Below are 13,953 nucleotides of genomic sequence, written 5' to 3' on the forward strand. Positions count from 1 at the left end.
GTGCCTCAAATAATACAAGAATAAAAAATTCAGAGAAAACATGAAGGCAACTTCAGGTAGAGTCTTGCAACACAGGAATATCATGGAATGGGATTCTTTAAATCTTTTAACTCACCAGGAACAGAGGCCTGCTTATTCTAAATCAAATTTCATGGAATGTTTTCCCTGCCTATATCTGAGGTAGCCCAGCATGGAGCTGCCCTGTGTGCTTCCAGCAGCAGTCACTCCATGGGATGTGGTTTGGTGACACCTCAGCCTGGGAGCTCAGAGATGTGACAGCTCAGCTGAGCACTCCCATGAACAGAACTCTGATTTATCCTTCCAGTGTGAGCCTCTGCTCCCAAACCCTGACCTGCCTGGTACAGCTTCCAGAGCCTGAACCTCCAACAGGGAAAGCCCACCCAAGGAGTATTTTACTTTTCACTTTGAGATGATTTAACCTTTCCCCCTGCAGCAGCTGCAGATACTGTGCAAGGAACAGTGGTCTGGAGGAAGGAGAGAGTGTGGCTCAGGGAAACACAAGCACATACCTTAATATGAAACATCTGCTTTTTACTCTTTTTTATGGCAAAGAAATGGAGTTTTTCCCTTTTGGCTTCCCCTGTAGCAAAAACAGAGGGCACCCCACAACAGCACCCAGTAAGGGTCTGGGTGCCCTGAGTTCACAGAGAAGGGTCAAAACTGAGCATCCACCTTGACTAAACATTGAGTTATGAAAAATACTTAAAAGTGAGAATTTGAACTCCCACTATCTTATGGAAAAAGGCTTTGAGGAAGACTCTGCTCACAATCTGCCCCAAGTGCCTCTACACAGCACTCACTCACCTTACACCTCCCTCTGAAGCACACAGCATGCAGCTCACACACTCTCTATTACCATTATCACACTGCACTTTGCTCGTATTTTGTATTATTATTATTATTTTCTTCTTTTCCAAGGATCCCTTTATGGGTTACATGAATCACACAGGTAATATCCTTCTGTCATCTGCACAAGAAATGTCACCACTCCCAGAGCCTCTGGGAAGAGGGACAGAGCCCTCCTAAGTTTAAAGTCACACTAAATGGCATTTGCTGTCAGCCATGGCCAAGTTCACACTCCAGGTCTCAATCTCAACCCAGACCATTGTGCAGTAATACTTTAAAAAAATAAGAATAATAACAAAAAAACCCTTGAAAATAATCCCCTCCAGTCTAAGGAATTTTCTTGCAAGATCCCTTTGATTCACATCTGAAGCAGAGCTGCTTCAGTTCTTCACATCCTTTTGAAGAGAGGATAACAGAGCTGCTGGAGCACTCGCTGCTCCCAACCTGCACAGCAATGATGATTTGCTCCACATTTCTCCTTACTACATGGGATTACTCAATCATTAACAGACTCTTGATTTAGTGCTCTTTCAGCTCACAGCCCTCTCCAGACCTAAGCACAAGCCAGTAACACAAATGCAGATATTTAAGATCCTGTTTCCTCACTGGAGAGATCCAGAGAGCTCATCACACACTCAGGTGACACCATGGCTCTCTAAAGAGAGGGAGCAACACCAAATTATCTGAGTAGTCTCCATTCCTCAGGGCCTCTGCTGATGCCCCTCAAGTTTTTAGGAGACCTAAAGATATTTTGCTGGTTCTGGTTCTCCTCCTCCATGTGTGAACCCCACAACAATCCAGAGTGCCCCAAAAGCTGGGGAGATGCCTGCAGCCTAGAACTGACCCCAGGGTGAAACAGCAGCTCTGAAGGAAAGCCCACAGGTGCTCTCTGGACCCTGCAGGAACCAAGGAGCTGCAGGAACCCCCAGTGGCTTCTCCCCTCATCACAGCCACTGCTGAGCCAGTCTAACTCATCACAGCAACAGGAGAAAGCCAACCCCACAATACCTGGAGAGCTCTGTGCCAGGTTAGAAACTCAGGGCAGTTCAGAACAGGTTTGACAAGCAGCATATGGGAAAGGCAGGACAAAATCTCCACTTTTGGGCACAGCAGGTACCTCTGTGGAGGTAACAAAAAAAGACTTCAAGCTGTGAACATTCTCCAATAGGATATTTCAATCCCAGAGAAAGTAATGAAACACTAAGTGTCATGTTTAGATATGAAACTACGTTAATGGCTCCTCATCCATGCTTAAAGTTATTAATTTAATAGGTCAGTGTCTGATTAAAACTAGATTTTTAGCAGGCACAGAAGCTAAAAAGCAACCCACAGTTGGTCAGCCATGACATGAACACAAGGGAAACAGCCCCAGGGACATACTGAGATCACCCCTACATATTTATATATATATATATATATGTATGTATGTGTGTGTGTATATATATATATATATATATGTATGTATATATATATACACACACACACATATATACACTGCATGTAATTAGTGTGACACAGAGTAGGACATTAACTTGTGCTGCTTCACTTTTGGCTGTCCCTGCCCCATTCTGGGCCACCAGCTGATTGCCAGCCCAGCTCCTGCTGGATCCCACACTGGCAAAGCTGAAGAGAGGCATTATAATCACCTCCTCCCACTTGCTGCATAGAAAGGTGGAATTTCAGTAACTTTTCCCTTTTAAAGGGACCAAGAACTTTATGTTCAATTCCTTCCTCCATCCCTAATTTCTAATTTTATTTCCCTCCTTTCCATTTCTATCTATCCTCCCTGGAATGCTTTTACTCACAAGCCTCAGTACATTGTAGAGCAAATCTTCTTTGAAGAGCACAGCATGGGAGGCCTGTAGATATGGACAGTATCCTGGGAACAGCTGGAGATTTCCCCTTCTCTGAGAATCCCTGAGGCATCCTCCAGAGCTCTTCAGAAACTACCCCCCCTCATGCTGCCCCAGGATGCTGGAAAGGCAGGAGGCTCACAAAGGTGGAATTAATAGCAGGAGAGCATCAGTGTCAATTGGCAACTGAGGATGATCCAGGGAGCAGCAAACTTCTGCAGTGTGCTCCAGGATCTGCCATTCCTGGATTACAGATGTTGGCATGCACACAACTGCCCAGCCCTACCAGCATTTATTTTACGGACATGCTGACCCTGGGTTTGTCCAGCTTCTAAACCAACAGCTTCTACACAGCCCCAGAGCAACATGCAGAAGTTTGCTGCCAGCTTTTTAATGAAATCCTCCCAATCCCAAGAGTCTCAGGCATTTCAGACAGCCCAGGACAGGCAGCTTCTCATTCACCTTCAACTCCACTTTCTCTCTCTCTCCACAGGTTTTCCAACCCTGGTAAAGATGCAATGACCAGAAATGCACAACACAATAGGAGTAATCACACACTCACCCACTGCAATTTACTCAGTGCATTACTCAGCGACCCTAATCCTTAATCAGATTAATATTTCAGCCTTCCAAGAAATAAAACAATGTGTGCTATCTGTAGCAAGCAAGAAACCAGTGCTCCAACAACAACTGAGTCAATGCCAGAGAGATGAATCTCAATGGCTCCAAGCCATGCCCATGCCAACCAAAAGGTTTTTGCCCACTCCCCTGCAAATGAGTTTCTTTCAGAAGGCAAAAAACCCCACACCACTCACTGTGCTCCTGAACAGCATGGCAGACACCCAAAAATCCTGTTTGAGTTTCCAGCAATTTTTCCCATTCAGCAGGCAGCGTGCTGCCAACTTCAGGGGAGCCTGGCATTTTTGGAGCATGGCAGAAGAGCTCCAGAAGTGCTCTGAGTACACACTGAAGGCATCTTCTTCATTATGCTCATAAGTTGAATTATATATTTAATTAGAAATAGCTTCAAGGAGAAGTTGCTGAAGTTGAACACGGAGGATGAGTCTCACTTCACAAACCCACACAAGGGAGCACGTGCCAAACTGGCCACCTCTGTGCACCAGCTCACACATGCTACAAACTTCTCCCAGAAGCTCAAGTGAAGAGCTATTTTGCACAGATAAGCTTCATGTTACCTTGAAGGCACACATTACATTTCCCACAATTCAGAAATTGCATCTGTATGAAGCTGCTTTGGTTCAACTTCCGTTTTCAAGCCCCTATCTTCAGCATAGCTGTCAATTAGAAATGTCTGTTACCAACTAATCTGCTCTACCCACCATATCAGGTCTTTCTCCTTTGAAGCCTCAATGCCCACTGGAGAGGATGGCTTTGTACCAGAAGATCATTCATTAACCTTTTGCACTGCATTCAGATCCCAAGGGAATTCCTGCCAACAGCCACGCTGGAAGCGTTGGCCAATGACAAACACAAAAAGCTGTTTGGCATCCTCGAGGCTCAAAGCTCTGTCCACCACACAAAACAGTGTTTATGTGTTGAGAGAGACACAAGCAGAAAGTCCTTGCAGCACAAGGTCGTACCAAGCTCGCTGGAAGACTAAATTTAGCCAACCTGTGCCTCAGGCAAGTCTGTTGGTTATGGGAAGCTCGGATACTGGTGTGGAGCACTGTTCCTAGGGTAAATCCCATGGAAGACTTGGCTCCATTTAATTGCAAATGATCTTGAAGCTATAAATGGGGAGCCTGATCCCAACCCATCAAAGAGGAGCTGTCTCTGAGTACCCCACAAACTCAGCAATGGGACACTGCCATCCTGTTAGAGCTGGTTTGCTTAAACTACTACATTCAGAGTGAGCAGGAGGAGCTCAAGGAGGTTTAACAGATGGGGTTTCAGCACAAATATATTTCAGAACACCTCCTTAGCAAGCACATTTCCTCCTCTACCTCACCTCACACTACACTTCTAACAGCTACATAGACAAGAACTCAGGGATTATTCCCAGCTTCTGTAAACGTTAGCAGAGGCTGACTGAACAGTTTGTGAAGACAAGCCCCAGTTTGGCTTTTTTTTATCAAAAAGTGTATCAGCCAACAGTTTTGTCACACATTTAATAATTTTCCAAGCCAAACAGGCAGGGGTGACTCAGTTTCTTCAACTGTGTCAGGTCTTGGGGTCAGTATCAGCCACGAGCCCACGGAAGGACCAGAGCAGTCAGCTGAGGTTTGATGTCCAGCATCACTGCAAGAATCTTCTGTAGGAAAAAAACAATCTAAAGAATCTGGTTTCAAGACACCACTGAGGAATTTCTGAACTATCTGCCTCAGCCCTACAGGTCTTCAAAGATGCTCAAGAACCTATTTTCGTGCCAGAAATTCAAACAGAAGCATTAACTCGAGCATGCAAAGCCAGGATCACTAAGATGACTACACCAAGTCCAACCAGGCACAAGGTTTCTCACATCACACGTTGAGCGTGTATGGTCCAAAAGGCATCTGGAAGTCAGGCTCCATCCCCTAATGCCTCTGCAAACAGATGGTGACACAGAAGGCTACCTGAACATCCAACAGCCACCCTGTACATCACTGTTCTCAATAAATTTGTCCTTGCAGAGGCCCCAGCCAGGAGGATGCCATCACCCCTAGGTCCCCCAGCCAAAACCTGTAGCTGTCACCACAGCAGCCAAGTTCCCCCAAACCCCCATCTTCAATCACACTGTCTCTATAAAGTCAAAGCATCAGGAAGAACAGAACAAGTGGCTGCAAAACAATCCCACTCCCAGTCTCAGATCATGACAGGAAAAGCCATTCTGGCATGCCCAGTAATTCCTAACACTTAGAAGGGATAAAAACCACCAAGTGCCAGCACTGTGCCCAGCAAATCCACACAAAACCAGAGAGCTGTGAATTGTGTTGGAGCCTAATACCAGGCTTGGATTTTAATCACAGAATGCCAGGGATCTGAGCAGAGATATCCCCCCAGAGATGCAGAGCACAGCCCAGGGATGATTTACCTCACTGGCAGTGCATCTATCACAAATCAAACTGAAGCCTCAGCGCTGCCAACACTGCAGAGAGCTGCTCCAGAATGGGAAACTGGTCAAAGCCTTTCCAAAGAGAGGACAGCTGGGAAGCAGGATCACATGCCAAAGTGGCTCCAGGCCTGATGTCAGCTGCAGGATGATCATTTGGAGAACCTGAGGGCTTCCAAAGCATCCAACCCAGCACTGAAGGCTAGCCAGCTGAGGGTGGCTAGAAAAATGAGAGAGCAACCAGGGAGTGAAAATTATTCAGGGTGGGGAAACAACCATAAAATCCCAGACTGATTTGGGTTGGGATGGACATTAAAGACCACCTTGTTCCTCCTCCTGCCATGGGCAGGGACACCTTCAGCTAGACTAAGCTGCTCCAAGCCGTACCCAACACGGCCTTGGACACTTTCAGGAGCCTCGCCACCTGGAGGAATGGCACACAGCAGGTATTGTGGAAGTGTTTATTGCCATCCAAAGCACGTGCTGCCCCAGTCCCTTCCCCCAGCACAAACCAGAGTGCTGTGACCTGCCAAAAAGCGACACCAAGGATGAGTCTGCATCATGAAACTCCTGAAGGCGAGACCTTTGAAGTCCAACCCGGACTTGAAAAGAGACAACTACAAAGCCTGTGGCCTCTGCTTCATTAAAATAAGATGTTAAAGGTTCTTAGGTTTCATTTGCTCAATGAAACTTGTTCTTTTAAGATCCAGGAAATAAAAATAAACTGCAGAAACTAAACTGGCCTCGTGCATTACAAAGGAAGACAGTTAGAAGGTAACTAAGGACGGCCAGGATGGGGCAGGATGGGATTTATTGCTGCACAATGAAGGAGCTTGTTCCAGCCTTGGGAAGAATCAAACTCTTCCTTGACACTTGCCAGAACTGCCACCTTCCATGCATGATATTAAAGCTGTATTTTAGAGAACTGCCTCTCATTTGTTGTAACAGACCCAAACAAACAGCAGTCAGATCTGGAAGGAATTTTGAGTGATGAGGAATGAAAGCTTGGAGATGCAGCAAGTCTGAGAGACTCCAAACTTCTATTCTTCCAAACTGCTACTCTTCCGAAGTGCTACTCTTCCAAAACCCACCTAAAGAACTTTAGACAGGGGAAGTAACATTAATGGCTGGGCTCAGTGTTCTTAAAGGTGATGCCAACCTGAACAAATCAATGAGTCAATCTATGAACCCCTCCTTGCTGAGCACAAGACTGATGCAGACACATTTCCTGTGTTAATTTTCCCTGTTGTGAGCCCTCCATTAATGTGAAAGATGACAGCTGAAATGAGCTGAATCTGTCCTCTGACTTGTAACTCAGAAATGAATGTGCAAAACAAAGGAACAGTGAGTCTGGCTTCTTTCTACAAACAAGATATTACCTGTGGCAGGGCTTCACCATTCTCACAGAGAAGAATTTATTCCCAATATCAAAGCTAACCCTGCCCTCTGGCAGTGGGAAACCATTCTGCCTTGTCCTGGCACTCCAGGCTCTTGTCCCAACTCCCTCTTCAGTTCTCTTGGAGCCTCTTTAGGCTCTGAGGTTTCCCTGGAGCCTTCTCTTGTCCAGCCTGGCTCCAGAGCAGAGGGGCTCCAGCCCTTGGAGCCCTGGACTCCTCTGGATTTTCTCCAGCAGCTCCATGTCCTGTTGATGCTGGATCCCAGGCTGGGGCAGCTCTGCAGGTGGGATCTCACCTGAGCAGGGCAGAGGGACAGAATCCCCCCCACCCCTGTCCTGCTGCCCACATTGGGGGATCAGCCCAGGGCACGGCAGGGGTTAAATCACAAACTGAGCTCTGCAGCAAATCAGTAAGATGGAAGAGATCATCTTCTCTAACATAAAATAAATAGCTCCAGGAAACACGTCAGGCAGGTTGGTTTCACAGAGTTCAAATAGGTTTCTCCTACAACTTGATGTAACTACCTCTGGCACTGATGCACAGCAATTCCTTGTGGGCTGGGAAAAAGGAGCAGCTCTATAGGAACCAGGTATCTCAGAGCTTTTTTAACCTCAGCACTGAACTCCTCAGGCTTTATCACCAGACATTAAAACACGTATATAGGACAGCAGCTACTCAGGATATTTAATAAATGATGTGGCCTCCTCTAATGCACCCCACACAACGTGGCCAACTCATCTAAGAGAGCTACAGAGACAGGATGACCTCAGGAAAAAGATTTGGGGCTGCAGAAAAACCTTCACCTCTTTGTAAACAGCCACAATATTCCCAGCCTAAAGGAATGTCACAATAGAACTCTAAGAAGGGGGGAGAAAAAAAAAAAAAGGAGCAGGAGAGCAGAGGCAGACAGGAAAACAATTTTCCCATCTCCCTGGTGAATATCCCCAATTCCTGCATTAAATGCTCGGAGTAGCAAATCCAAGCTATTCCATTGTCTTCCACAACACAGAAATTGTCAGGCTGATCTTGAGGGTGGAATCACTGTCAGCTTTTCAGGCTTTTAAGCTGTTCTCCTGAAGAGATTTGCTCAAAGATGAGCAAAGCAAACCAGAAGATTCAGACAGGTAAGAGACACCTATCCATTGCAGGAGATGGGCTGCTCCAAATGGATCTGACAAGAAGGAAGAACATATGAAAAGCCAGCAGAAAATGGTAATTTCACCCCTAGTGAGTTTCATTTTGTTGCTTTTGCCAATTTCTAGGAAAAAAGGGATTGTTTAAAAGGTAGGGAGATCTGATGAACCAGAAATTAAATGGGCCATTTAACAAGAAATTCAAATATCTCCTCCCTCAAGTAAAAAACAAAGGTCGGGGGCTGGGGGGTGTTAATGTGGAACATAGAGATGAGGCGGGTACAAAAATTCTGAGATTTTACCACTTCATAGAATCCCAGAGTGGTTTGGGTTGGAAGGATCTTAAAGCCCATCCCATTCCATCCCCTGCCATGGGCAGGGACACCTCCCACTATCCCAGGCTGCTCCAGGTCCCATCCAGCCTGACCTTGGACACTGCCATGGGTGGGGCAGCCACAGCTGCTCTGGAAAAGCCGTGCCAGGGCTGGCCCACCCTCACAGGGAGGAATTTCCCCCCAGCAACCCAAATAACCCCATCCTCTGGCAGTGGGGAGCCATTCCCCCTTGTCCTGGCACTCCAGGCTCTTGTCTGCAAGGGTACAGAGGCAAAACTCAGGCTGAGAATAGGAAGGCAGTGAGCAAGAGCTGTGTGACAGCACCTCAAAGAATGGCTCCCACACTCGGGCTTGGGTTCATTAGGATCTGAGAAGGTTTTGGGACAACTGGAAGCCTGTAAAAGAACAAGGACTGAATGGATCAAAACAGCACCGTGACAGTGGCCCCTGCAATCAAAATCAAAGGTTCCTCTCACACTGCAGAAGAGCAGAGAAAGCCAGCAGATCCAGGGGAGAGTATATCTGAGGAGGATGCATCTTTGGGGGGAAAGAAGGTGATTCATCAAGAAGAGCCTCATCTCCTCAAGAACTCCTACAGATGGGACAAGAATTAGCCATGTGAAAATCCATGGCTAGGAAAAAATATCAACACAGTGCAAGCCAGATGGAAAGACAAAAAACAAGGGTCAGGAGTGTTTCTTCACAAATGCTGGAAATCTAAACGCATGATGGAAAAACCTCAAATGTCTGGTTTGCAAGTGGACAGAGCAAGTTCATTTAGAACACAGTGGAGAGTAAGAAGCCACTAGACATTAAAAAAACACAAGGAGTAAGCACATACTCAGAGGACCTAAGCTGACACTACCATCTGAGCACCTCAAGTTTTTTGTGTCAACAAGAAATCCCCTGTACATCAGAATTACAAGTTTAAACCAGAAAAGCAGAGCCTTTGGGTGCCCCAAATCCTGTCCAGCCTGGCCTTGGACACTTCCAGGGATGGGGCAGACACAGCTGCTCTGTGCCAGGGCCACCCCACCCTCACAGAGAAGAATTTCATCTAAACATCTCATCTGAATTAATTCCTGCCTTCACCCTTGACAGCAGTTGGAGTACTGGTGTGAGCCCTGCAGTGTGATCTGACCAAGTAATCAAAGCCAGCCCATCTGTACAGCAAGGCTAAATGTCCAAGAAGGAAACAAAATCTAAAATTACAAAAAATTACAAAATCTAAAATTACTAAAATTACTTTTAGTAAGGAAAAAAAGGTTAGAAGCCACACGATCCATTATTGTGTTAATCAATCATCGGACAACATCTCCAAAAAATTAAAATTTTATTTTATACACACTCTGTTGAGCTTGGCCACCTCCTCTCTCCCTGCTTGACCTCAAAAATCAGGCTTTTGGTGGGTAAAAATGATGAGGTGACAGCAACAGCCTCACTTCACCCCAGAGTCACACAGGAGGAGATGGGGAAGTGCCCTTGTTAAAGCTGGTACCCCAAAGTCTCCTGGCCCAGCTTTCACAGAACCATTCAGCAGAGCCTGGGCAAACCAGAGCTGGCCTAAAGAGCAGCCTAAACTGCTGCAGAGATAATTATATTGTACAAAAGGAAGCCATGTCTCAGGAGTCAGGGGCTGCTGTTCTTTTTTCTCCTTTTCCTTCTTCCTTTTGCAGTGGACAGAGCACATCAACAAGGGGAAAATCAGCTGATAAACTCCATTGAAAAAAAGCAAGATACTATATGGCAGAATCCATCAAAGCTCTCGGGAGAGAAAAACTACAGGATAAAAGGAAAAATCCTTCATGTACATAAATAACAGGTAAAGGAGGGGGAAGAATGTATCACTGGTCCGTTCTGCAGCAGGAGGGACTCACCAAAGGATTCTGCTTTACACCGAGCTGTGTTACTAAGATGACAACATTTGCTACTCTGAATAATTCAGGATGAGAAGTAAATAAGAGCAATGACTCCAAGGAATTGCAGTAAAATCTCGTGATATGAGTGGGTGATACAATTCACAGAGCAGCACATCAGGAACAACCACCCTAAAATCAACTTCAGGCGACACGAGAGACTGAACTCAAACCAACCCTGGGAAAGCAGGACTGCAGCAGAATATTCCACCAAAAAACATGGCTCCAAGATCACTAATGAACAAGCACAACACTTGTAATTACAGAGATGATAATATAGGAAAAATACCCCTAAAATATCTCTAAAAATATAAATATATTTTTATACCATAAATGTAACCCAGCACCTCTGTCAATGTCCTCTGTTGCCCTGTGCCCCACCCCTTACCTGTCTCAAGGAGGCTGAAGCACAGCTGGCAATGACATGAGATACAAGAAGAGCCACAGGAAGTCAAAATATATGAGGACAATTCAGCCAAGAGACTGCCAGGAATGGAAAAAGTATTTTTCTAAAATCATGAATATCATGAAGAGCAGTGTGAAGGTTCCTAAATTCGACACCTGGCTCAGGGAGGTCATGAACTGCAGGAGAGAGAAGAATAAAGCACTATTTCCCTGGATTAGATCTGCTGTGTTTGTGTTCTCCCCTCCCCAAGCATCTGCTCCTGGTTACCAGTGAGCAGGATACCAGGCCAGATGGATTCCTGGTCTCATCTGGTAGCACTTTTTAAGGCATTACACAGGATTTCATCTGTTAACCTGAAAATGCACAGGGGCTGATCGCTTCCTAAGGGCTGGAAAAGGGAGCAGGGAAAGCAGCAAGTGGCTGTGGACCAGGATGGACTCAGGATCTTGCCTGAAGATTTTCCATCACTGACTCTGGCACAGCAAACCAGGCTGTTGCCAATCCAGAGAACTGGAACAACATGAAAACTCCTATGGAAGAGCAAGATAGATGGGCTGGAATGAGGCACTTCACACAAACACTGCTATGAACTGCAAAAACTCTTTAATCCAAGCAAAAATAAAGAGACAGGATATGAGCTTGTTGCCATGCTGTGAGCCACCAACCTGTCTCAGCCATGAAGGATACCAGCTCAAAGGAATCTCCATGGCATGGCACAGCATCCCAGAGAGCCATTCCCTGCCCTGCCAATGTGAGCAGGAGAGAGAGCAACAAGAGAACCTGGAAAAGAGTGACTGTGCTTTGAAAATAAGGAGCCAACAGCTGGGCCAAGCTTTTTGAAAGCACCAACAGAGAGAAGAGCTGATTTATAGGAAGCAACTCTGGCATAAACACAGGCAGGTATGTCCCAGGTAAATTTATTGTGACAATCTGGTGTGAGTTCCCAGATCTCATGTCCAGAAAACAGAACTTACACAAAACACAGCAAGGAGCCCAAACTGGCCCAAACTTGTGAGGACTTTTTGGCCAGCAGTTGAAAACACACAGTTATGGACTTGCAGAGGAGAGCAGAGAGAGGAGACTCCTCTTCCTCAGCACCCAACATCTCCTAAAGAATACAAAATGCACCAGCCCAGTCCAGCAAAAGAGCGATTTCAGGGCAGGAGCTGTTTCAAGAAACACTTGTATCTGAAAAAAGCCGAGGTGCTTACGCAGGGTGTGAGCATAAAGGCCTGATTTTATCAGGCCAATAGTCTAAGATTTCACTGGAGTCAGCAAGGTTTTTGCCAAAAGGCTGGAGCATCAGCGGTGCCGCTACACCGGCGGCCAGACCTTCAGCATGGAAACTGAGATCTGCCTGGCACCCCTCACCTGCATCCTCCCTCTTCCTAACTACATCTGCATGGCTTCTTACTAATAATGATTTTTTTTTTATGACACACCATGATATTTAAATTCTTTTCTTATCGGGTCACACCTTGCCAGCGGTGACCTTCCCTGAACAGAACTCCTGCTGGTATTTATCACTGGCAGCACCTCCAGCTCATCCCTGGCTCCAGGAGCTCCAGTGTGAGCCCAGCTCCACGTGGAAATAACCATGGTGTGCATCCCTACAACAGCAATGTCATGAAACCCAAACTCTCTCATCAGTAACACTCCACCACCCAGGTGGCACTTCTAAAACTTGAGCCACTGGCAAGCACTGAGGAATTCTGCAGCCTGAATCTCTGCAAATAACTCATAATTCAAAGGCACTCTTTGTGTTTTTTGGAATGTGTATGCTGCTAATATTTGATAAGAGCTTCTCAATAGGAACAAAGCTCGTGATTCCCAGTTCACCCATCATCCTCTCCCAAGAGGGACTGAGTTACCAGCACAGCACAGAACCAGGGATGTGGAGATGGTTTGTCTGGGTAAATCACAGCTGGGCAGCTGAGAGAAGGAAAAGCAGATCCTGAAGAACTTGGGGAGTGGCTGCACAAGCTGACAGGCATTAGGTCACTAGTAAAAAAAAAAACCAGTCCAGTCTGAGGTCACACCCGTGACAGTGGGACTGCAGGCAGGTCATGGTGAGCCCAGAAACGAGCAAGGTAGAAAATGTCACGCAAGTCAGGCACGGGAGGCAGCTCGACAGAGCTTGGACTCTGCTCAGGAGACTTCCCAGGAACAGAGAAGTCACTGTCGAGACAGGCTACAGGGGACTGTGGGTAGCGGTGAAACATTTGGAAGGGCAGATGTCACCCTCCTGAGGGGCAGAGGCTGCCCCATCCCTGGAGGTGTCCAAGGCCAGCCTGGCCGTGGTTTGGAGCAGCCTGGTCTAGTGAAAGGGGTCCCTGTCCATGGCAGGGGCTGGAATGAGATGACCTTTGAGATCTTTCCAACCCAAACCATCCCGACTCCATTATTTGGATAAGACAACAAACCCCAACCCTTAGAGTTTCACAGTGTGCCAAACATTCCCAGACGTAGGGGGGACACACAACTTCTTCACACAAATAAGTTGCTGATACACCTCCAGTTCCACAGAGCACTGGGAACACCACCAGGGAGGAAGGTGGCACCTCCCGTTCCTCCCCGGGCAGGTCCGTGCCCGGCTCTCCCGGGACAGCCCCTCAGCTCGGGCTGCCGCCTTCCCCCGATCCGATCCCGCCGCTCCGCCCCGCCGGCAGCACCAGCCCCGCTCCCCTCGCCCACACCCGGCGGAGCCGCGACCCCCGCCCGCCGCCCCGCCCGGGGCTCCCTGGGGCCGCCCCACGGCGGCTCCTCCGCCCGCCCGCCCGGCCGGAGCCGCTCCCGCCGCCCCGGCAGCGCCGAGCCCGGCGGAGGCTCCGCGGCGGGCGGGCCGCGAGCACCGCCCCCCCCCCGGCCCCGCCGCCCGCGCCCCGCGGCCGTACCTGCTCCGCCGGCGCTGCGCTCCCCGGGCGGGCCGGGCCGGGCTGGGCCGGGCCGGAGCCGCCGCTGCTCTCCCCGCGCCCGCCGCAGCTCCTCCCTCACGGC

The 13,953-nt window shown here is 47.7% G+C and overlaps 1 protein-coding gene across 2 annotated transcripts in view; it reads right to left on the reverse strand.

Moving 5' to 3' along the window:
* CSNK1G1 (casein kinase 1 gamma 1) overlaps positions 1-13,914 on the reverse strand; it is a 99,860-nt gene extending 85,946 nt beyond the window's left edge. For both annotated transcript variants that reach the window (XM_054272515.1, XM_054272514.1), the window contains exon 1: positions 13,851-13,914. The gene's annotated coding sequence lies outside the window, so the exon portion shown is untranslated. The remainder of the gene's footprint in view (positions 1-13,850) is intronic.
* Positions 13,915-13,953: the final 39 nt, after the last annotated feature.

This window comes from Melozone crissalis, unplaced genomic scaffold (genome assembly GCF_028551555.1).
Source record: "Melozone crissalis strain CALT ecotype California unplaced genomic scaffold, PUWL_Pcris_2 ptg000014l_1, whole genome shotgun sequence".
NCBI lineage: Eukaryota > Metazoa > Chordata > Aves > Passeriformes > Passerellidae > Melozone > Melozone crissalis.